Source organism: Adiantum capillus-veneris, chromosome 20 (genome assembly GCF_014529385.1).
Source record: "Adiantum capillus-veneris isolate H3 chromosome 20, ASM1452938v2, whole genome shotgun sequence".
NCBI lineage: Eukaryota > Viridiplantae > Streptophyta > Polypodiopsida > Polypodiales > Pteridaceae > Adiantum > Adiantum capillus-veneris.
In genome coordinates this window covers 117,795,565-117,820,291 of record NC_140950.1, presented here as the reverse complement: position 1 = coordinate 117,820,291, position 24,727 = coordinate 117,795,565, and positions in this window count along the sequence as shown.

Sequence of the window (24,727 nt, the reverse complement as noted above, 5' to 3'; positions counted from 1 at the left end):
GGTCCTTATTTGGTTTTTTGGATGTATATTTATTTACAAGTGGTAAGAAATAATACATGTAAGAAATAGGAATTTAGTGAAAGGCAAAAATACAGGCTAGTATATATAAACAATTTATGGAATCTAGAATAGTGTGGGCTATAAATATATAAAAAATAAATATATGAAAATATAGGGAATCAAATGAGGAGGTCGCTCATTTGTTTTTTTTTATGTATATTTATTTACAAGAGGTAAGAAATAGGAATTTGGTGAAAGACAATGACTGATGGTGGAAAGTATTTTTGAGGTTTTTTCTTAGGAGTGGATTCACATCAAAAATAAGAGAAGCTTGTGTGAAGATATTTTTATAAGGAATAAAGAGCATGCAAAATGGTAAGAAAATTGTGGTAATGGTGAGTCAATGTACATAGCATACATAGGCAAATAACACACACCTAAGTAGAAATATTTAAATAAATACCAAAATAATTATGAAAATTCCTTATATTTAGGCCCTATATACAATGAAATATTTACACACAAATGGGCCATAACATATCTTATTTTTTTTATTTTTTTGGCTCAACTAGCCCAATGACTAGCTAACTGAGGGTTTTAAGAAGATATGGGAAAAGCCCCCTAACTCACGCACGCCTATGTATAATGAAAGGTAAGAATAGCCACAGTGTTTAGGTGATTTTGGTAGGGTGAGGTAACTCACTATGGAAATTACGGAGAGCCGAAAAACGGCTATCAGTAGGATTTCATTAATCCTGAATACTAGGTTAAAGGGAGTCGTGTCAATGGAAGTTTTAAAAGCTACTCTCTGTAAGCCCATAAATTTGTGTGTAGCTTCTGATCCCAATCATTTCTTGAGTCACTAACTTTTTTGTTGAGTACGGTGCATATGATTTTGTGGGTACTCTCTCCTTGCTTGTTAGCTTGCGGATGATAAGATGCTGATTTGCAATGGACCACAATGAATTCATCAAGGAGGCTTTCAATGACATCGCTTGAACAGTGTGTTCCCCTATCGCTCACTATTTCTATGGGTAGACCATATCTCTTAAACATGTGTTTGAAAAGGAACCGAGCTATAGTTATTGCATCATTTTTTTGGGTCGCCTTTGCTTCCGTCCATTTTGTCATGTAGTCTGTTGCTACTATGATGTATTTTGCGTTCGACGTATATCCTGCAGGTATGATGGGACCAATGAAGTCAATGCCCCATTTGGCAAAAGCACGTACCTCCATCATTGGCCCTAGTGGCATTTCATCTCTCCGTAAGGGTGGTTTTGTGCGTTGATATTCATCACATCATTTGACATAGGTCTCTGCATCCATGAACAAGGTTGGCCACCATATGCCTTAGTGTAGCGCGAGTTTTCCATTTTACTAGCAGAGAAATATCCCCCTGGCTGTCCTGAGTGTGCTTGTTCTAAGATAACATAATATTCTCTTTCTGTAGCACACACTTGTAGTTGTTTGTCCTTTACCGCCTATACAGTTGGTTGGCAATGATCAGATAGTGTTTGGCCTCTTCTTCTATAGTTTTTATTCTTGCCTTGCCCCAATCCTCTGGGAAGGTCTTGTTTTTAAAGTACTCAACTATGTGAGTAGTCCATTTGGGTGCCTGTACTACTCAAAACAGGGTGGCATGTTCCACTAGAGGTTGTTTTGTACAGATATCGCATGATTTTACATATGTATGGACACTGTGTTCCATGTCTAACAGTAGACTCCCAGTCTCTTTAGCCATAGGCCTGTCTTTGTTTCTCCGTTGTGAAATCCTGTATTTTGTATATGAGCCTGCTTGAGGTAGTAGGTGGATTCTTCGGGTTGTACACATAGTCTCAATATCCCATCCTTATCATGTTTGTACAGTCATCCTACTAAAATCTGGACATTTCGTGTTTGATGTATGATTGATGGTTGCCTTTCTATCTGTAATGACCCGATTATGAGTAGAGGAATGACCTCTTCGCTCCATCTCGGGACCATTTAAATGTTAAACAGATACAAATTGGGAAGATCATGATCGACACCCTCAAGTGCTTCTCCATGAAACAGCATGAAAGATGATCTATTCGTGTGTGTGTGTGTTGTGTAGTGCCCATTTTTACGACTATCGTGAATTCAAATTCAAGCAATAGTATAAAACAACGAACAATTCTTCCAGTGTTGCAAGGTTTGTTTACTAGATATATCAATGCTTGGTGATCCACAAAGAAAACAAACTTGTTTTCAAGAAGGTAGTGTTTGAAGTTTTTGACAGCATATATCATTCCCAGACCTTTTCCGTAGTGGTATAGTTTTGCTTTGCATTGTTGAACTGTTGACTAGAGTAGCAAATTGGAAAATCCATTTTCTTCTCTCCTGGCTGGGCTAGTATGCATCCTATGGTGTAGGCTGATGCATGGACATGAACGTGAAAGATTTTTCTTTAGTCAGGGGCTTGCAAAATTGGAGCAGAAATTAATTGCTACTTCAATTTTTGGAAAGCTTGCTTGCATTCTTCTGTCCATTCAAACTTAGAAATGAGGGCATGCAAGGACTTAGCTATTACAACATACATATATATGAAATGCCTGTAGTACCCACAATGCCGCATAAATGTTTGCACTTCCTTTATCTTTGTTGGTCTTAGTAGTGCAGCAATTATTTGTACTTCTCTTGATTAGTTGAAATTCGGTTTTTTTGACACGATGTGGCCCAAAATTTTACCTTGTCTTACCATGAAGACGCATTTTTTCGGGTTTAAGAAATTGGGCTACTGGACAACTCATCATCTATGTTGTCCTCTAACAACTTATTAGTCGAGTCTTGAAAATCATCTTTGTCCATTTGGTGAAGGTCTCTTACTCAAATTTCATCCACTATGCCTGGGCACTCAGCAATCCCCTCCTTGTTAGGGACTTCCAACCCTAACTTCGGATTTAGGCTAACACCCAACTTCTTGAATGGACTGATATCATGTCCTTCCTCATTGCAGAATTTTGTGAGGGTCACCTCGTTTACACAAACATCAAGAGTGTCTAGTATCTGTTGCCATCCAAAAGGTTCAAACATCTCTTCTAGAAAAGGCTCTGGTACATATGCCTCATCTTGTGTAGAATGCAATTTTCCCTTTTTAAACTTCCACCTTCGGAAAGTTCTCATGTCCATTAGTGAGCTTTGTTCTGCAGCCAACCCGGTATTCCCCCTTCTTGGTCAGTTGTGGAGTTTAAGTCTTCTCTTGTGGTTCATTCTACATCTCTATAGATATGATATGTGACACTATTTTTTTATAGTGATATCCTTGTTTGTTAGCAGCAAGCTAACACGGATATCATTTTTCGGAGTTCTCACTGTAAAACCCTTATTATTTTGATAAATTGGAAATATTATAAATCCTATTTTCTCGGATAAACTCTGTAATTAATGAGCCAAGGCTACAAGCTTCCAGATTGTATCAACCTATCATTACCCATCTTTGGTAGAACTCCCAGATTATTAGTTCTGACCACCAAAAACCTTGTCTAAGGTATAAAAGCCAATTTTTATAAGTTATTATAAAGTTTTGATAATGAAATACACAACGTGAGCTAGAGACACTCACCTCTCTCCTTCTCGCGCTTCTTACTCCATCCCCGGTTGTCACATTGTAGTTGTGTTTGCTGCATTGCAACCGCAGGTAAGAGCTCTACACATTGACGTAAGCACATCATAGTAATTCGTAGCTATTGGCATTGTTGACCCACGACTTGATTTCATCATAACTAGGAATTTACACTCTCAAATAAAAACTAAACATAGGCTGGGTATTGGGGCATCATTGCTAAGCATTTAGATGCATTGTGGGTAAAAAAAAACTAGGTCAAAAATCCACTGATGTTAATAATCACGATTTTAGAACTTGACATAAAGGGGGGTTTGAGACCATAAGCATGTGTGCTTAGGTCTTATAAACATGTTCTAGAAGTTTTGTTACGTTTGAATGTTATTTGATGTTGTAACGGGTGTGATTTGCTTGCCGATGAGCGATTGGCTTTTGGTGATTTCAGTCACTTGAGTGTAGCTTGAGTTAGATGTGAATTGTTAGTTGTTTTCCAAGAGATTGACAACCTCTTGTAGCCTCGATGCACTAGCCGAGTCAGCTTTGTCCCATGGATTGACAATTTAATCGTGGTTCTCACTAATACTGCAATTTGATAGAAAAATGAGGCTAGACATGCGTCCCACATTTGGCGCCGTTGTCGGGGATCGAAAAGACTTAAACTAGGGAAAAACGCGAGCGTTTTGTGAATTTATCCTTTAACTTCCTCTAGGATCACCTAGAGTTCAAAACTTTCTTTTAGAAATCGCATAGCTTAAGATTGTCGTCTTTTGCTGTCTAGAGGTATCTTGAAAGTAATCGTACTTGCTGAGTGCCTTTAGGATTGTAGGATTGTAGAAATAGATTAGGATTTTGAGAATGATTGGTAGACGAGACAAGTCTTAAGATCAATGCTCAGAAAACCATAAAAGATAGGAAAACGAGTGTTTGTGGACACTTTCCACAACCCCACTGCACGAGAATCAGGGAGTAGGGTAAGTAGGATCCGAGGTGGATCTCAGAACATTGCTCCCTCTCAAAGAGTCAAGAGTGAGTTGTTATTGGAAGTCGCATAATTTCAGGTCTACGGATAGAAATAGCACGAAAAGACTTGAAACCACTCAATCTGAGTGGAGAGTAAGCTGAAATGTTGTATGAACCAGTTGGTAAGCTCAAGGACACTTCGAGGTAAAAATTTCAAGAGTTGGCCGAAACTCAAATTATTTACTTTTTCTTGACATTTTAGGCCAAATTAAGTTTTGACTTGATTCATAGGCTTAAAATAGCTCATGTAAAGACTGTCTTTGAAAAAATTGCAAAAAAGTGTTCATTTCAAGCTTGAAGTTAATAATTGTGATTATTAACTTTTAGCTCAGATTTGACCAAGGTTCATATCATTGACTAATTGCATATGTACAAACAACTTTTGTAAAGGCACAAAATATTTGGATCACCAAACTGGGTAAAAACTAAAGTTTGTATTGACTTTCTGAATCCTGAGTGTAAATTTGGGGAAAAAATTGTCCAAACTTGTCGAAATTTGATTCATAGGTTTTATTGATGTGATAAACATGTGTACATGCTCAATTGACCAAAAAGATGCAAGTTGTAAATAATCGCGATTATTTACTTCCTCCCATTTTTCAACTTTTTTGACCAAGTCAGCATACCACTAGTTTTACCATGTTGTAATAAGCCCACAAACCAAATTTGGTAAGATTTGGATCACTGGATTGAAAATTGTGACCAAATTTGTAAAGTTAGACTGCGAATAGAAAATTGATGACCATTTGACTAAAAATTGTCCAACCTTAATGAAACTTGGCTAGGGACCTTAACTTGAGGTGCTTAATAGATCTGTGTCAAAGTTGGAGAAGCATAACAATGTGTGAAAATTATGCATCTCGTACTAGCTTGGCTTGATGACTATTATCCTTGATCATTTACAAATATCCTTTGCATACCACATCTATCAAGCACATGCTCAAATAAATCAAATCAACTGCCTACCTTATTAAGTATGCCTATCGACGAGTCTTGTTGTTGTAACAATCAAATGGGTTGCAATCAAGAAGAAAACCGAGAAATAAATACTTTTACTTGGTTCAATAGATGCTCTACTTCTTGCTGCCGAGGGCCTTGCCCGATTCGCAGCTAAATTGGAAGCTTGCAAAAACTTCAATGCAGCTCCAGTGGTTAAAAAAACCGTGCCCATGATCATCTTCAAACGGAGCCCTGCTCCTTAGTCCCAATTAAAAACATTCTTTAGAGATGTGAGTAAGATGGTTGCACTATCTTCCTATAATTCATAGAATGTTCCTGCAAAATAAACTGAAAATCAAGTTAGCTTTAATAGATAAATCTACGTAACCATGACCTTGTCGACCATCTGAGGGTGTTAACAGCTTGCATGAATATGCCGTGATTGCTCATGAATTGTCTATGGTCTCCATAAGATCTACAATAAGGTCAATTTTTTGTGAATGATTGACAAGGTCAACTTTCTTTTTCTATGTCATATGTCTGTGATCAAGAGTGTATGTAGCTATAAGCAATGGTAGCATCCAAAGTGGGGTTACTGAGATCTATAAAGCAAAGACATGACTTCCCATGTTCTAAATATGCTATTAGCATAAGAACTTGGGGGAGGGGGACTTGGCAAGTGTGTGTAGGTTATTTCATTATGTACCAAGACGGTGTATATGGTGCATGCGACAACTCTCTCTCACTGAGTAGATATGGCTATGTGCCAAATTCATGTGAGTTTTTATTTTGAAAACTCAAGAGAACTTTCCATAGCAGAGCAACCAGGTTAGACAATTTCAAGCTTTTTTGTTTTTCTACATTTTAACCTTTAAGTTGGCAAGGATTGCCTATCGTGCAAAGCAAAGTGATTTGACAATTTCACGTGAAGCAAGGCTTCTAACTTATGCTAAGATATTTCCCATTGACTGGGCATCAAGGGCATTGGAACACAAGTTTGGGGATTTGGCAATATAGGGATATAAGCTCACATTTTATGTTTGGCAACATTGAATTGTGATGTATCCATGTCAGTCCAAAATTGTAAATGGCAGTTATGGTATCAACCCAATCTATTGAGACCATCACTCTAGGCCAGCACTTATCATTTTTTTTCTATTATGCATGAATGGCACGCTAATATGACGGATTTAATTTTAACTCATCATTTTTTATGCTTTAGCTATAACACTACCTACTCTGTCAAGGACAAGGTAAGTTATGGATGTCTTCAAACATTTTTATTTTCTACTTGTTCATATGCAAAGTAAGTTACTTCGGTACAATCACGACCCCATACAAGGTAGGTGGGTCAAGACGTGACTTATGTTACCTCTCTCTGGGATTTTCCTAAGCACATAATTCTCTCTCTTTCTCTTTCCTAATACTATGCAGGAAAAGTGAAACTCTGCACGATTTTAGTAAAATCTTTCTATGTCGATATGGTAACAAGAAGGGCTAAGAGACATCTATTTTCAAATGGCTACGAGCCATCTATTTTGGAATGGCTAACATGTATCTGTTTGTTATCCATCAGTGATTGATTTTAAGATCATACAATTCTATCTAGTTGAATACCCATCAATTCTAATGAACAAGCAAGAGTATTGCCATTACTGATTTTTTGGGTGTTGTTTTCACACTACATACTTTGAGTGTGAAGATGAAGTTGAGTTTTTGGTCTTAAGCTCGTAAAGCTTTATCTCTACCAAGGTGTATAAATGAAGCAAGCATTTCAGATAGCATGACTGTCCAAAGAACCCAAGATTATGGATTTTCAGGTCTAGAAAAGATCCGGTTGTGAATACGATTCCAACTTGAGCGGATCTTGTATTTTGTCTGTAGCAGTGATACTGTCTATAAGAGCATTGGTTTGGGGTAAGACCCAACTCGTAATTACTAGATCGCTTACTAAGTGTTGATGGTCAATTCTTGGAACCTTCACACTTGAAATTTCAAGGTAAGAAGTCTGCAAGTTGCCAAGGGGTAGTGGATAAGTTAAAATTCCAAAGTTGACTTCAATTATTATTGGCTGCTAGTTGAGCTGTTTCCTTGCATGGTCTAACAAAGGGGTTTGACAAGGTGGTTTTTACCCAAGGGGTTTGGATTGCAAAACGCAACACCAAGGGTTACCTAAGCACTACTACTTGAATTTCACTATATTTCAATTAGTGTTCCTAGGCCTTTGCGTGCGGGAAATTTGTGTAGGTGTGCATCTGATTCAATTTTATTTCTTTTTTAATTTTTTTTTTGTTTATTTTTCCAAGTAGGATGCATAAACTTCTACGTTCTCATCCATTTTTCTCTTTACAAGACATGACAAGGTCATGTAAGAGCCAAGAATTTTGGACGTAGTGTCCAACACATTCCTGCATTATGCAGTTATGGACTGTTGATAGAGAAAGCGAGAGCACAGAAATAGAAACTCCAAAGTGTGTAGAATACACACATGAGATGATGTATATATAGAGGAGACCTGGGTGCCATATATAGAGAAGCCATATATTGAGTAGCTTCACATATAAGCTCAACACCCCCGCTCAAATAAGGGTCCCTAACTGTGGATGAAAAAACCCTTGGGGGATCAAGGGAAAAACCCACAGCTCTATATACACCCACCGTTATATTATTAAAATCATTGAATATACAAATGTTCACGAGGAGCTACATCACTCCTTTTACAATGAATATTTTATGAGGATCTACATCACTCCTTTTACAATGAATGTTTTATGAGGAGTTACATTACTCCTATCCTATCAAATACAATAATGAATACAAAGGTTCAATAAAGAGGTGTAAAGGCTATCGATTAGCTTGTAATCAAAAGTTTCTCCATGAATCTGCTGTGTAGCTTGTCATCAATATCGCATCACCAAACATATCTTCATAAATCTTTTATTGTCTCCAAGTTTGTCTTCATAAAATCAGTTCTTTGATCAATCCTACATAGATCATAGACCCAAAAAAACATAGTCATGAAAATTATTAGCATCATTGTGAAATAATTACGTTCACAATTCCATAAGAGATGGTTCGCGATGCCACTCTTTTGACGACATATATACGCACGACAACATATGGTACCTAAAGTATGAACGTAAAAGTACAAGATGTGTGATTACGTGATGCAAATGATATGTGTATATACTACATAAAACAACATTTATCAATGTAGTGATCAATGATATTATATCATCAAAGTATTAACAAAACATCATCATTGTATCAATAAAAATGAATAAATCATCATGGTATCAACGAAAAGCATCATGATATCACCGAGAATAATCATTGTATCAAAGAAACAACATCATGGCATCACCGAGAATAACCATAGTATCAACGAAATAACATCATGGTATCACCGAGAGTAACCATGGTATCAACGAAACAACATCACGGTATCACCGAGAATAACCATGGTATCAACGAAACATCATCATGGTATCAACAAAAATCACCATGGAATCAACGAAATATCATCATGGAATCACCGCGAATAACCATGGTATCAACGAAATATCATCATGGCATCACTGAGAATAACCATGGTATCAATGAAATATCATCATGGTATCAACGAAAATCACCATGACCAAAGTACTGACAAAACATCATCATGTACCATCAAAATCACTATGGTATCAACGAGAAAGTATCAATAAAACGACGTAAACTATAATAAAACGATGTAAACGACGTAAACTACAAGAATCAATGAATGAGTATATCATATAACAAAATATCATGTACCAACAGTAGCTCGATAGAATTTGGACGATCATCAACGGCTCGACTGAATCGGAACGATATGTAACTAGCTTCTGCAGCAAAGTTACGTCAATAACAAATATATGATTGATGAAGAAAAAATATAATTGAGAAGTTTTCAATTATGAGAAAAATCAAAAGCAAAAAGTAAATTTTTTCTTTTCAAACATATTTGCAGTCCGAGACGATAACCCAAAATCGGTATAGAATTTAGAGAAACTTTCTTCTGCAAAGTTATAGACCACATCGATTTCGATGGCTCAAGCGAATAGTTTCTCCTCGATTTCGATGCCTACAGCGGCTAGTTTCTGCTAAATTGTTTTCAATCAGGAGAAAAATAAAAAACAAAAAGCAAAGTTTCTTTTTAGGCATGTACGCAGTCCGCAAACCATAACTCAAAATTGGTGCAAAATTTGAAAAAACTTTGTTCTGCAAAGTTGTAGACCACATCGATTCCAATCCCCACATGTATAGTTTCTACCAAAATTGTTTTCAATAAGCAAAAAAATAAAAAACATAAAATGAAACTTGCTTTTGAGGTATGTACGCAGTCCGCGAACGATAACTTAAAATTGGTCCAGAATTTGAGAAAACTTCCTTATGCAAAGTTGTAGACCACATCGATTCCAGTCTATAGGTGGATAGTTTTTGCAAAATCATTTTCAATTAGCAGAAAAATAAAAAACATAAAACGAAACTTGCTCTTCGGACATGTACGTAGTCCGCGAATGATAACTCAAAATTGATGTAAAATTTGAAAAAACCTCTTTCTGCAAAGTTGTAGATCACATCGATTTCGGTCCCTCTCGCAAGTAGTTTCTGCAAAATCGTTTTCAATTTGCCAAAAAATCAAAAATAGAAAGTCAAAGTTTTTTTTCAAGTATGTACGCAGTCCGTGAACGATAACTCAAAAATGGTGCAGAATTTGAAAAAACTTTCTTCTTTAAAGTTGTAGACCATATCGATTCTCGTCTTCCTGGCTGGTAGATTCTGCAAAATTATTTTTAATTAGCAAAAAAATCAAAAACAAAAAGCGGAAGTTGCTTTTCAGGTATGTACACAGTCCGCGGACGATAACTCAAAATTGATGCAGAATTTGAAAAAACTTCCTTCTCCAAAGTTTTAGACCACATCAATTCCGGTGCTTTCTGCGAAGTAGTTTCTGCAAAATCGATTTTGATTAGGAAGAAAATCAAAAACAAAAACGTACTTCTCCGATACCATGTTGAGAGAGAAAGAGAGAGCACAGAAATAGAAATCCCAAAGTGTGTAGAATACACACATGAGATGATGTATATATGGAGGAGACCTGGGTGCCATATATAGAGAAGCCATATATTGAGTAGCTTCACATATAAGCTCAACATGGACCTCTATATAGAGTTTTTTTTTGCACATGTTTTCACATGGGATACAACATGGTCTAGGAACTCAAGGAGTTTGGTTTAGCGAGTGTGGAGCAAGGCTAATGAGGGTCCCTCTCACTCCTGTCATAGAGTGTTTGCAGTTACCCAGTTACTGCCACACACAAGTACATCGTGTACTTGCAGGATGTTAGTGTTTTAGTCATCCTTAGTTGATACATATTCCACATGTGGAGAATATGAGTCTCTAGGACTAACATTGGCACCCGCTATTTCAATTATGTGTTGCGCCAAAGTCCCTAGGTGCCCTGGGAGATTCACTCTATATATAAAATGGGACGCCATGTGCGAGCGGACAACTTTGATAAAACCCCTATATACGACTCATATTAGGGAATATGACCCCCCTTTCTACACTTACACGATAATCAATGCAAAAAATTATCATACCCCTATCTTGCATATAAAATTTAGGTCTCACATGATCTAACTGACTAGAACTAATCAAAGAGCGTGTAGCATATTGACTGGCAACATACTAAGGAACCACTTATGTTGATAACTAGATGTACCCTCAATGTGTCTTAGTTTGACTTTCAAACTATCTACCCATTCATCTTGCACTCTAGCTACTCATCCAATTCTGCCCCATCTAAATTTCTTGAAAAACATGGTCATATACTTGTGCTAGGTTTTACATGTAAATTTGCAACTATACAAACTCTTTATAGCTTTCATCCCTCAAAAAATGAACTATAATCACAAAACAAGCAATTGATACAAAGCAGTGTTAGTTCTTGCATGGATCTGTGTAGCTATTGACTCAAAAGTTCAAGGGTAGAATCTTTTGGGAAGCCATGATTTTGAAACACAAAAACGTCCTCACATTTTTCCCTTTTGTCAACCCCCCCCCCCCCCCAAACCAATAAATATGATACCCCCTCCCTTATTTTTAAGCTTGGGAGATAAACTATTGGGGGATTTCGCCTAACTTATACGCTTATATAACTTGTAAACCTCCCCCCCCTTCCTTGCACTTATGTGGTGCGATAAGTTTTCCATGGTGAATCCCCCGGGCTAGGTGCTCGCCGGTTCCGTTTATAAGACCATTTTTGCCTTATTGTATCAGGAACAATTTCAGTGGCCAGGAATTTTTTAACGACTCGTTAATGTTGCAAGTGCTACTAAACAACATTAATGGATGGTTGTTTATGCATGTAGCAAGGATATTTGTTGCTAATGAAAATTTTTTATTGTTTGTACCAAGAAGTGACTTATGTTTCACATTCTTTTCTTGTTCGAGCATTTTAGGAAAGCTTGCAATTGATTGTAGTAAAAAGTATTTAGTATTTGCCAAGCCTTGCCTCACATACCCATGATTCTTTGCCATCATAATTCCTTGCATGGATTTGACATGGGGTTTATGGTTACGTGAAAGCTATTTGTCTCCTTGAGAAGTGACCATTTGGGTTCAGTTCCCCCTTGCATGCTGATTTTGCCCAACTTTGCCAAAAACGTTCCCATTGTCGATCAAATCGTACAACCTTTTCATGCATGATTTCCTGTTGCTTTGTTATTTTTCAAAGTGATTCTTTCATGGATAGAATTTTGTTCTTTTTGAGTATTTATTTACCTTAAAATCTTCTTTGACTCACTTGATTTTGTTGTGAACTCTCACAATCAGAGGCTTGATGCTTTTCAAGCCGCACTACGCACTTCTTGGCACAAATTTAATGAGCTCAATGCAAAGCAGGGTAGGATGAGGGTTCAAATCATGCTTCAATAAAAATCTTTGAAGTTGTGGAGAAACAAGATCAACACGGGGTACGATTTGATCTGGTTATGTTTCAAGCCTTTGCTATGTTTATATAGAAACAACAAGGTGTTGAGAGGAGGGATCTTTCCTCAACCAAAGTGCTTCAATCTGTGAAAATGGTCCAATTTAATGGTAAATATGTAAAATTGTATCTTTGTAGGTATGTAAAGGAGATGAAGCTACAACGAGTTCCCAAATTGGAGATGGTACAAGGTTTTGAGCTGGTCGTGTTTCTAATATAAGAGAGCATGTAAGGGGAATTCAAAATGAACATGGGGAAACCTGGGAAGCATTCAATTTAGCCAAGAAGGAATATTATTTTATGGAGGATTTTGAAAGGGTGACAAAGAGAACATTTTTAAAGTGGGTAGTTTGTCTTAAACAGAGAATTTCACCTACCAAATTGCTAAGGAAATTTGAACGGTGCTAGGATCAAATATCAAGGACTAAAATGGCTACCCTAAACTCAAAGAAGATAGAGCTCTTTTTGCAGGCACAAGGAGAAGAGATTCAAGAGAAGTTAGAGTTACAACTCGAGAACAAGGATGTTGAATAGGGCTTAAAGCAAAATTGGAATGAGGTCAAAAATTCCATTTCACTACTAGCTAAGTGTTAATGAGGGAGAGACAAGATGATAGTTGACCCTATTCAAGCCCAACTATTCTTGAGAGTCCCATAAATCCTATTAATAAAACGGAATTAGGCTAATAACATTGATTGTAGTGGAAGTAAAATGATAGTAGTGAGCATTTCATTAAGAGAATTCCTAATGAAGATAGAGAGGAAGTACTTGATTAAAGATAGCAATATAAACATGACACCTAGTTAGCTTGGCATGAACAATACTTGTAAAGAGAGAGATTTAAAGACATTCACAACACTTGAGGACCGGATTTACTTCGAGTCGGTCCCCCCTCCAAAAGGATTTTGTTATATGTCCTCCCATAAAGAGAGACTTGGTACAATACATTCTTTGTGCTCCTTGAGATCTTGTTGATGTCATGAAGATGGAAAGATTCATGCACCAATATTATGCCCATAGCAACAATTAGACTTACTTTCAATAGCACAAACTTATCCCCGACCTCAATCACAAGACCTCAAACACCTTTACATGTGAAGAGAACTCGCACGGAGTGAGGAAAGTGAAGAGGAAGAAATTGTAACATATGAGAAATAAGTATTCTCCTCATGTATCATTACTCCTAGATCATATCTGTAACAGGACTTGATTTTGAGGTGTTTTAGCAATAAATTTTGTTTTTCTAGGAAGTTTTGGTCGTTTTAAAGCTACTCCACTGTGTAGAAGGATGTGTGGATTGTTTTCGTCCAATAAAATTTTTTGATCCGGAAGGCACTTTCTGGGGCATTTGTGAAGGTGTTAACATGGGATTTGGAAAAGTGATGTATGAAGCGATTGAAGCCTGAACAATTAAAGTTCTCTTGTCTTATAAAAAAGTGGGATTTGCTGTTTTTGCATCGTTTTTGTAGAAAATGCTGTTTTGCAGGTTGATTTTCAGCAAATCAGAGCAGGTTATGGAAATTTTCCATCACATAGCCGTCGAAGAGCGCAGCGAGGGCAACAAGATTTTGTGAGACGGACTTGGGCTGCTTTGGCTCCGTTTGGGAGTTATGTTCAGTTGAAGACAGCTGAAAAAAGTTCAAAAATCTAACCTTTACGGATCCCTTCACGATCACGTTTTTACCTTATTCTTGCAGGTATACTTGGCGTGCAAGTCGAGTCGTTGGAACGCCAAAAATAGAAAAGCGGCTATTTTGAGAGGTTGCATGCTTTTGGAGGAAAAATCAGAATAGAAAGACGGGTGGTGCGTTTTGGGGATCATTCACCTATCTCTCTTCTGTGAGTGAGAGTGCGAGTGAGACGCTGCATGCAAGAGAACTAAAGCTCGGGGGTGGTCGGGAGGTTCGAGCGCCATACAACGGAGTGCGCCCATATATTTTATTGCTCCTCTGTTGTATCAATCACTATCAATACAAAGATGTCTTAATTCCTCTGTCTTTGCTGGCTATTTCTATTATTTTGTTCTTGTGACAATATCTTAGCATAGTAATGAAGATTTTGATTAGATGATGAGCATGCTTTGAAGATTTACTCTTTCTTGGATTTGTAATCTATAGATTTCTCAAGCTTAAAGAAGGAGATCATTTCTTGCTTAATACACAATGAGAGAATGTTGTGTGGGGTCGTGGGTTTTGAGAGAGAGAGAGAGAGAGAGAGAGAGAGACAGAGAGAGAGAAGGAGAGAGAGAGAGGCACAAACTTATCCCCGACCTCAATCACAAGACCTCAAACACCTTTACATGTGAAGAGAACTCGCACGGAGTGAGGAAAGTGAAGAGGAAGAAATTGTAACATATGAGAAATAAGTATTCTCCTCATGTATCATTACTCCTAGATCATATCTGTAACAGGACTTGATTTTGAGGTGTTTTAGCAATAAATTTTGTTTTTCTAGGAAGTTTTGGTCGTTTTAAAGCTACTCCACTGTGTAGAAGGATGTGTGGATTGTTTTCGTCCAATAAAATTTTTTGATCCGGAAGGCACTTTCTGGGGCATTTGTGAAGGTGTTAACATGGGATTTTGGAAAACTGATGTATGAAGCGATTGAAGCCTGTGTTATAAAGAACAACTTTGGTTCTCTGAGTCTTTAGAGATTTTGATGTTTTGATGCTCGTTGAGGGCCAAAGATAAATAAAAAAGTGGGATTTGCTGTTTTTGCATCGTTTTTGTAGAAAATGCTGTTTTGCAGGTTGATTTTCAGCAAATCAGAGCAGGTTATGGAAATTTTCCATCACATAGCCGTCGAAGAGCGCAGCGAGGGCAACAAGATTTTGTGAGACGGACTTGGGCTGCTTTGGCTCCGTTTGGGAGTTATGTTCAGTTGAAGACAGCTGAAAAAAGTTCAAAAATCTAACCTTTACGGATCCCTTCACGATCACGTTTTTACCTTATTCTTGCAGGTATACTTGGCGTGCAAGTCGAGTCGTTGGAACGCCAAAAATAGAAAAGCGGCTATTTTGAGAGGTTGCATGCTTTTGGAGGAAAAATCAGAATAGAAAGACGGGTGGTGCGTTTTGGGGATCATTCACCTATCTCTCTTCTGTGAGTGAGAGTGCGAGTGAGACGCTGCATGCAAGAGAACTAAAGCTCGGGGGTGGTCGGGAGGTTCGAGCGCCATACAACGGAGTGCGCCCATATATTTTATTGCTCCTCTGTTGTATCAATCACTAACAAAGATGTCTTAATTCCGCATGTCTATTGCTGGCTATTTTCTATTATTTTGTTCTTGTGACAATATCTTAGCATAGTAATGAAGATTTTGATTAGATGATGAGCATGCTTTGAAGATTTACTCTTTCTTGGATTTGTAATCTATATATTTCTCAAGCTTAAAGAAGGAGATCATTTCTTGCTTAATACACAATGAGAGAATGTTGTGTGGGGTCGTGGGTTTTGAGAGAGAGAGAGAGAGAGAGAGAGAGAGACAGAGAGAGAGAAGAGAGAGAGAGAGAGACAGAGATCGACCCTCCTTACTTAAACTAGCTCAAAGCCTATTGGCCCAATCTTGGGGCTAACCAATTTTTCAAGTTTTATTTTTAATTATTCTTCCACCCTTGGCCGCCCATTTTCTCACCTTGTCCCGCCTTCTTTATTCACCTTTTAACTACCACTTTGTCCGGCTTTGGGACTCCCTTGCAGTGTCTCTTTTGACCTCCTTAGGCGGGGCTTTGGAATTGCCTTGGAGACCCTCTTTGAGGCCCATGAACTCCCTCTACGACATATTTAGGAATTTTGGAAATTATTGAAGTCCCATTTTTAAAAATGAGATTTAAAATTTTACTATTTCTTGTTAAGTTTGACCTCATGGTTATTTGTGAGGACCCTTTTTTCCATATATATTGAAGCACTAGCACATGAACCAAGGTCTTAAACTTAAGTTCAAGTCTCACTTATTGCTACTATGTGGGATATTGAGAAGTGTATATAATTTGAGTTTGAGCCTCCTCACTTAATTTTTATCTATAGGATGTTGAGACGAGGGTTGAACCTAAGTTCATGCATCACATGTCTCACTTAAACTAGCAAGTGGGAATGAGGCTCAAGCCTAGTTCAAGACAACTCTATGTGACTAGAGGTTACTATCATAAATTTAACCTTAACACGTAGCCATAGCCTCAACACATAGCTATATTGTTTTGTTTGTGTATATATAATGACAAACTTTAACATTGTTGATATGGAAGAATAACTTCTTTATGAATAGCACTTTTATCAAACATTGCACTAATCAAAACAAAATAATGTGTGCAAATTCAAGATATTTTAAAGAGAGGGGAATGGAGTCAAAAGCATCAGCAAAGAATAAGGGTTAAGATACTAAGATAAAAAATGTGAAAAACATAGACTTGTTAACAACCCTTACTGAAGCAATTTTCATGTTGCTCGGGGATCTCAGATGGGGATAGTGTTTAGAAACACCAAGATAACAAATGAAGAACAGAAAGATATGAGCAAGAACTCTTACTTATGTAGGAAATTCATATTTACAATAAGATAAATGTGAGCTTAGAGCTGATACTAACCTTACACATATGTAATCTTAAACATTGTGTTTCCTCTTGTACATACCCAGTTTCTCTATTGCAAACCAATTCATCTTCTCGAGTACTACGAGTTATCCATGCTTGTCTTTGCATATATCAATCTAAATAACCATGAAATTATTGTTCCCCTCATAAAGTTTTAGTCTCTACCCTCATGTAAGTGGATTATTCACAAACATACTTCATTTTTGCGAAATTGTGGAACCTATCAAGTGAAGCATCTCTTTAATCACAAAGGCAAGGACTTTCTCTTATGGAGAGCACAAGCATGCTTACTATTCCAATGAATAATATGTAAATATAGGCTACTTTATGAGATCATTCTCATGGATTTTCTACCTTTTGATTACATTGTATGTCTTTAATATCAATAGAACAATATAAGCACATCACTATAAATAGATCAAAGAGAACAATACTAATTGAACAATATAAAAAATATAGGCTACTTGTTGGATTTCTTTTTGGCCACACAATAGCATGACTGCATGAGAATTGCACTTGAAAAGATTTATTTTATGTGCGATTTGTTAGCGATACTTGCACTTGATCGGCTAGTTGGAGTTGTTTTATAGGTAAACAAAGGGAAAAGTGAGGGCCAATAGCTAGAGATCAAGCTGGCAATGGACTTGATGCATCTCAAAACCATGAAGGGAAATGATTATGTTATGCTTGTTTTTCCACAGCCGGCACCTCACTTCTAACATCGTTTTTCTCTGCACTATATAGCACATGCTTTGGTTTGCGTCTATGCCATATTTATAGATCCGTTAAAATATTATAGAGTTCTTGTATGATTTCTATGATAGATACTCAAATAACACATTGCCATGGGATGATGTGCACTTTGAGAGCACGAGCTGCCAACCAGTTGCAGTGGGGTCGCCATTGTGGGAGGGCTGGAACGGAATGAGAAAGTGAGGATGATGAGAATGAGAGGGATATCAAGCAGGGCTAAAGGGTCGTCAATTGGTCGAGAACGACCATTTTTCTGCCATGCCAAGAAGGAGTTTATTTAATAGCTTTCATAGCCACAAGTGCGGGTTGTAGTGGGGCAAGCCATGCAAGCGAGGCCAAGGGCTGTTGCAAGGCCAAGTGAGAAAGACGAGACAGAGAGCTCCTCTATAGGTGGCCAAGTCAGAGGAACAGGGGTGTGAACAAAGCCTTGAGGAGTTTTTTTTTAAATGGGAAAAATGGGTGATTTTAGTGTTTTTTGTTAAGCTGATGAGCCACGAGCAGGTGGTTGAGAAAAGGGGTGCCGATTAGGGCGAAAAGTGAAGAGCAACATCGTTTGCAGACGGGGAGGAGCAGAGAGAGGGGGGCTCACTTCATAGCAAGAGGGAACGCCATGAGACGAGCTAGCCATAGTCGATTGAGGCTTGGGCTGCATCGTGAGCATGGGGAGGAAGAGACCATGCAGCCCATAGTAGGTTGCAGGAAGATGGAGTGAGAACCGGACTACACAGGGTTCAGGCTGAGTATGAGATGCGAGAAGAGAGGGAGCCTGTAGCGCTTCTGAGTGAAATAGAGAGAATTAGAGAGAGAAGCTCTCTTTTGGGAATAGAAAAGAGAGAGACAATCCACCTACAAGTTGATCTGAGATAGGGTGAGAGACTGTGGGTGGCGAGGGTAATCAAAGAGATTAGAGAGAGAGATTGATCTCATTTTCAGGTTGAGCCCAAAGAGGGGGTTCAGAGAGACTGACACTCAGCTGCAAAGATAGATAGAAAGAGAGACTCTATTGTAGAGCTCCTTGTTGAAATCGAAGGGAGAATTGGAAAGGATTTTTTTGGTACTCTTGAGAAAGATTTTGAGAGGAGTTATGAGAGAGAGAGAGAGAGAGAGAGAGAGAGAGAGAGAGAGAGAAGAACTCGGCCCTGCCATAAATGAGGAAGAGAGAAGGAGAGAGATCGAGACAAAGCTGGCCATTTGAAGGGGCCGCAATGAGAACATCTACAAAATTAGATAACAAAAAAATACCATCTTGAAGATGGTGCAAAGAAGCCCTGGTGAGATGCGACAATGAAACCGAGCCATCCATAACTTTCTCCTTTTTCTCAGAACATTGGATGTAAATTTATGTTGATTGATACAAACACATAAAATACAAACACTTGCAGTCTCTCTCTGTGTCTCTCTCCATTTTTATAATAAACAAATAAGTGTCTTCTCATGATTTGTTCTTGAGTCTGAGCGAGTATATGCAGCCCGAGCATTGCGTGGGTTAGAGAGAGAGAGAATTTGATACATGTTTTGACAGATGATTTAGCTGCACTTACATTGTCTAGGCTCCTTGTTTTGGGGAGTGAGCGTAGCATATTTCTTGAGCTCTTTTGTTGCTAGGTTTTTCTTGGTCTTGGTCTGCTCCATGGCCTGGCCATAGAAAAATATCTATCACTACTTCCATGAGATCATTCTCATGGATTTTGTACCTTTTGATTACGTTGTATGTCTTAAATATTCATAGAACAATATAAACACATCACTATGAGTAGATCAAAGATGATAGGGTATGGGTCCTGACTCCCAACGTGAAGGGCATCTCTTTGAGAGAGAAGGTATGAATTTTCTCTTATGAAGAGCACAAGCATGCTTGTTTTAGCAACTAAATAACACATTTATGAAGGATATATTCATGAGATAATTTCATGGGGGTGGTGTTCTTGTTTTATCTTCAAAAGCTTCAAGAGTAGCTAAACAAACAAAAAACATTAATATAAATTAGCATCAAAGAGGAGAGGAGTGTGGTTCATCACTCTAATGCACAACCTTCAATTTATCACATGCTTGATTGGTGGAGGACATCTCTTTGAGCATGGATGCTAGAATTATGTCTTAATGATGAACATAATCATGCTTGCATTTGAGAAAGATTAGTATGTATTATGGGATCTAATTCCATGAGATACTTCCATGGAGCATCCTTTATTTTTCTGTATTGATCAATTGAACAACATATATGAGCAGTTTTTGAGAAATTGGTAAAACTCCAAATGTGGTTTTTAGAAACACCACATATACTAAAAAATTAGAATATAACATAATCTATTATGATGAAAACTCATAAAAACATAGAAAAAATTACACCAAGATACAAAAATACTACATTAAATTTTAGGTATGGTCAATGCTTGGCACTTATTCAAGTAGTGCAACTTTAAAATAGTCACTAATAGTCCCATTTTTGTTTCAACCATTTTTTAGAGCTATATAAAATTGTGCAAGTTTCATTTAGATAGATAAATTATTAAGTTTATTCTTTTGAAACAAGGTGTTTTTTCTTAAAGCTACCTCTTGTAAAGTACATGTAATTTTTTTCTAGAAGACTTTGACTTTTGGCATACTTTTATGCCTTTTTCTTGCCATCTTTGTGTATAATCAAGATTACCAAGGCTTTCTTTAATTGGACATTACAAAGAGGAACTTTCTAAAGCCAAAAATAAAGCTACTTAATGTGCCCTATGATCTTGATAATGTGGCACTTGAATGCATCTACAATTCCTTATATTGTTTGCAATGGACCTTATCTTGTTTTCGATTGGCTTATCTTCACAAAGTTAACCTCTATCTATAAGGGGGGATATTTTTTTGCGAGCATTTTTTGGCGAGCGCTTTTTAAATCTGGCGGGCGAGCAGATTTCACAAAAATGATTTCCTCTCTTCTCAACTTTATTCTATCTCTTGATCCTTCGTCTCTCTCTCTCTCTCTCTCTCTCTCTCTCTCTCGTTCTCTTATATGTTTTTCCTTCGTAAACACACCTCGATCCCACATCGTCGTCATATCACTTTTGCTCCTTTTTTCTTTTCCTTGACCCTCTGGTCGGTCTAGGCCTCTCTCTCTCTCTCTCTCTCTCTCTCTCTCTCTCTCTCTCTCATTTTCTTTTCCTTGGTTAATAAACTTCAATCCTACATTATCGTTTGCTACTTGCTTTTGTTGAAGACAAAGAGGAATCACCTCCACCCCTAGGAGGGGGTATCTAATCACCAAGCAAAAAAAATCGAGCGAAGACAAATCCGAGAAAATTAATACAAGAGATGCACCCGCTACAACTACATCGATGGCATATGCAGTGGCGATGATGAAGCGATGTGCCAATGCATGATGAGCTCAAGCATATCCAACTGCCTCATAACCATCCAACAAGATTCTTAAGGTATGATTGGTCTACTGCTTTTTACCAAACTTGACTAACAATTAATACATGTCAAGATCTACTAATAACACAAGAGAATTAGAGCCCATTTTATGAGGCTCATGTGAATTATGTAGATGTTTAGCTATTTGTTTCTCAGTTGCAACAAAAGTTTTTTCCTAAAGTCTCCTTTATTCAAATAGATTTACAGACAACGACATTCTTTAACAAAAGCTTGGAAGTGAAAATTCCTTGCCTAACGAGTCTATCATGATCCGTAAATAGAAATGATATGCTCCAAATCCAAATGCAAGTTCTTCTGCACAGGAAACCCCAAGTCTGAGGTGTATTTGCCTTTTGGATGTAGAGATAAAGTCATGAAGAAAAAAATTCGTAAATAGGCCAAGATTGAAAGAATCTTTTAGTCCTAGCTCACATAATGGCAATTTATAGCTTCCAAAGCCTACAAGATCTCTATGGTTTTCTCTCTAGATAGACACCCACACACACAAAAAAGAGGAGGGAGACACACATTTAGTTGAACTTCCAAGCTCTCTCTCTCTCTCTCTCTCTCTCTCTCTCTCTCTCTCCACCTAATGACGCTTGATTATTGGATCAAAAATCTATGTGCACGCCAAATTTAACTAGTCTGATTATTACCATTGTGAAAGCACCAAAACTTTCACATTTGGCACAATAGTACTATGTCCTGATTCCTGCTGAGAATATTAGATACACCAAACAACTTTGACAAAGGCACTGGTGACATCCGAGTATTTTTGGAAAGAAAGTCTTGCACATCAAAAAAATGATGTATCGAGTACCTACCGATTTGGCTACAATTTCAACACCTAGCCACGTAACTCCTCCAAAAGTTACTTTGACTTTTCTTGAGCAAACCATACTGAATGACCTGACGTCTCACATGGTCGTTAGTAAAGTTCTACGACTTTTTGATTATCCCTAAAATGACGTGTTGGATCTTTGACTGCTCAAGAGGCTCTCCTTTGTATAGGGCAGCTTGAATATGTGGTTCCACTTTTGAAAGCACAAGTCCTGACTCTAGTGATCAGGTAGGAGAAAGTGATATTAGCTCACATAGCTTCATCTTTGTCCTCGTGGGAATGCAAGAAACCCTAGCCTCAGCTCCTTCCGGCCTTGGTTACTGAGCAATCACCATTTGTGTGTGTGTGTGTGTGTGTGTGTGTGTGTGTGTGTGTAGAGAGAGAGAGAGAGAGAGAGCCTCCAAATTACATAAGGTACGCAGCCTGTGGGAAGAAAAATACTTCAATGCTCCAGTCTTGGTCGATGAAGTTCTATAGTACCCGGGATGGAAACAACAATTTGGGAGCCTCTGTAGCTGAGGAAACGGAAACGCGGCTATCTGCAAGAGCAGGAGCGGTGCATTCCTTATAGAGTAAAAGAGCGAGGTGTTGAGCTATATATAGTATCTCTATATATAGCTCAACACGAGGCACAAGGGCCTTTCATGATGCGCGTAACAACAATTTTACTTCTTGTGGGTGGCTTACAGCTGTGGAAAGCATTCAGAGCGGTTTTGCTAGCGCCATGGCTCATCAGTAGGGCTTTAAAGAAGCAGGGTGTGCATTGCGTGCCTTACCAGTTGTCGCTGGGGAAGCTGACGAGCTATCTTTGGTGGTGCGGGCTGCGGGTATCTCCTTCAAACTCTGGAGTGGCATTATCACCCTTCATTAGGAACATCTGAGCTGATGGTGATGGACATCACAACAACGGCAAGACCATTTTTGGCGTGTTTGTCAAGCTCCACCGCCATCATTTGCCCACCCACCGCTGATGCACGCTCGGTGTCATCATCGTCGCTGCAGTTTCACAACTTGCAATCATTAGGCACAAGAGCAGGAGGACGACAAAAGCAACAATGACCATTATCATGCTCCTCATGCTACGTAAAAAAGCTCCCACATCGCTTTCTCTGCAACTCCCTAGTCTACTGCTGCAACCAGTTCGCGTCGGCACGGACTGGTTGCAGCAGTAGACCGGCGAGTTGCTATATAGGGTCACTTTAAAGAAAAACTTTGTCAAAATGATATGCACCACCTGCCATAATACTTTGGTCTTCAACCTCAAGAAACCATAAAACTTGGAGCTACGTCCCACCAAGCACCAAGAACTTGCAAGGGTTACAGGACATGTAAACCATTATATGTAAAAGAGGCTCGGGATGCTAAGAGATGCTTAAGTATTGCTACTAGTGTTTGAGAAAAACATGTCTCAACTTAATATTGTGTCGTTTTCAATTTCAAAAATGTCGATTGAGGACAAGGGAAAAGGAGAAATTTCGCCCCCAAGTAGAAAAAAGTGTAAAAACCCGCAAAATAAACCTTATTTTCTAAAATTTCCTCTCTGCAAATCCTAGGAAAGAAACTTTGAATGTGTGGAGAAATAGATTATTCGGAACAGTGATAGCTAGTCTAGGAAACATATGTGCCTTCTGCTTGTCCAAAGTGTTGACATCTTTGTTGTAATAATCCCACGCCAACGCAGAATGGTTCTCCAATAATCTCCCAACACTTGTGGCAAGTCGAGGCCTTTTTTTCTTCCATGATTGAAGAAATTGGGACATTTTTTTGTTCCATTGAATATATTTTTCTCTTTAATGTGATGAATGTTTTGATGTTATGAATTCAATAGCTTGTAATGCAACAATTTGTCTTCTTTCGTGATGATTTTGTTGATAAATAGAGTGAAAATAGTGTCTCTAGTTTAGAGACTCATCAGAGCTCTCGAATAGCTAGCATTTGGTGATAACATTGAACATGGGCCTTGTCGTCAGGTAAAGAGAGTTTGAAGATAGAGTGAAAATAGTGTTTCTACTTTAGAAATTCATCAGAGCTCCCAAATAGCTAGCATTTGGTAATCACATTGAACATGGGCCTTGTCATCAGGTAAAGAGAGTTTGAAGATAGATTACTATAAAAGGAAGGAAAAGCTTCAATTTCCTTTCGCAAAAGACTTTGATGACAATAATCTTCATGGTGATTAGAGTGAGAGCACAGACATTGGCTTGGGGTCATTGAATAAATTAGATTTTGACACAGCTAGGCAAGAGGCCGTAACCTTGAAATTGGCTCCAATTTTGGTTCCATGAAATTAGTCATGAGGGGATTCTAAAGAGACTTGCTCAGTTATTTTGGTGCTCAAAAATACTTGCTCGTCAATTTGTATAGCCCCCTAGGAGGTGTTCGCATGGTTGTTGCACTTTCTCAATATCTTCCAACCGTCTCCACCTGAATCCTCCTTCAAGTAGTACATCAATGTAATAGGACTAGTCTTTGAAGTTCTTAAAGTCAAAAAGAATGTAGCAGGACATATCTTTCGTTAGCACGATTTGAAAGATTGTTGAATAGTCTATTAAATAGAGCTTATACGAATGAGTTGAGATATTTAGAGAGAAC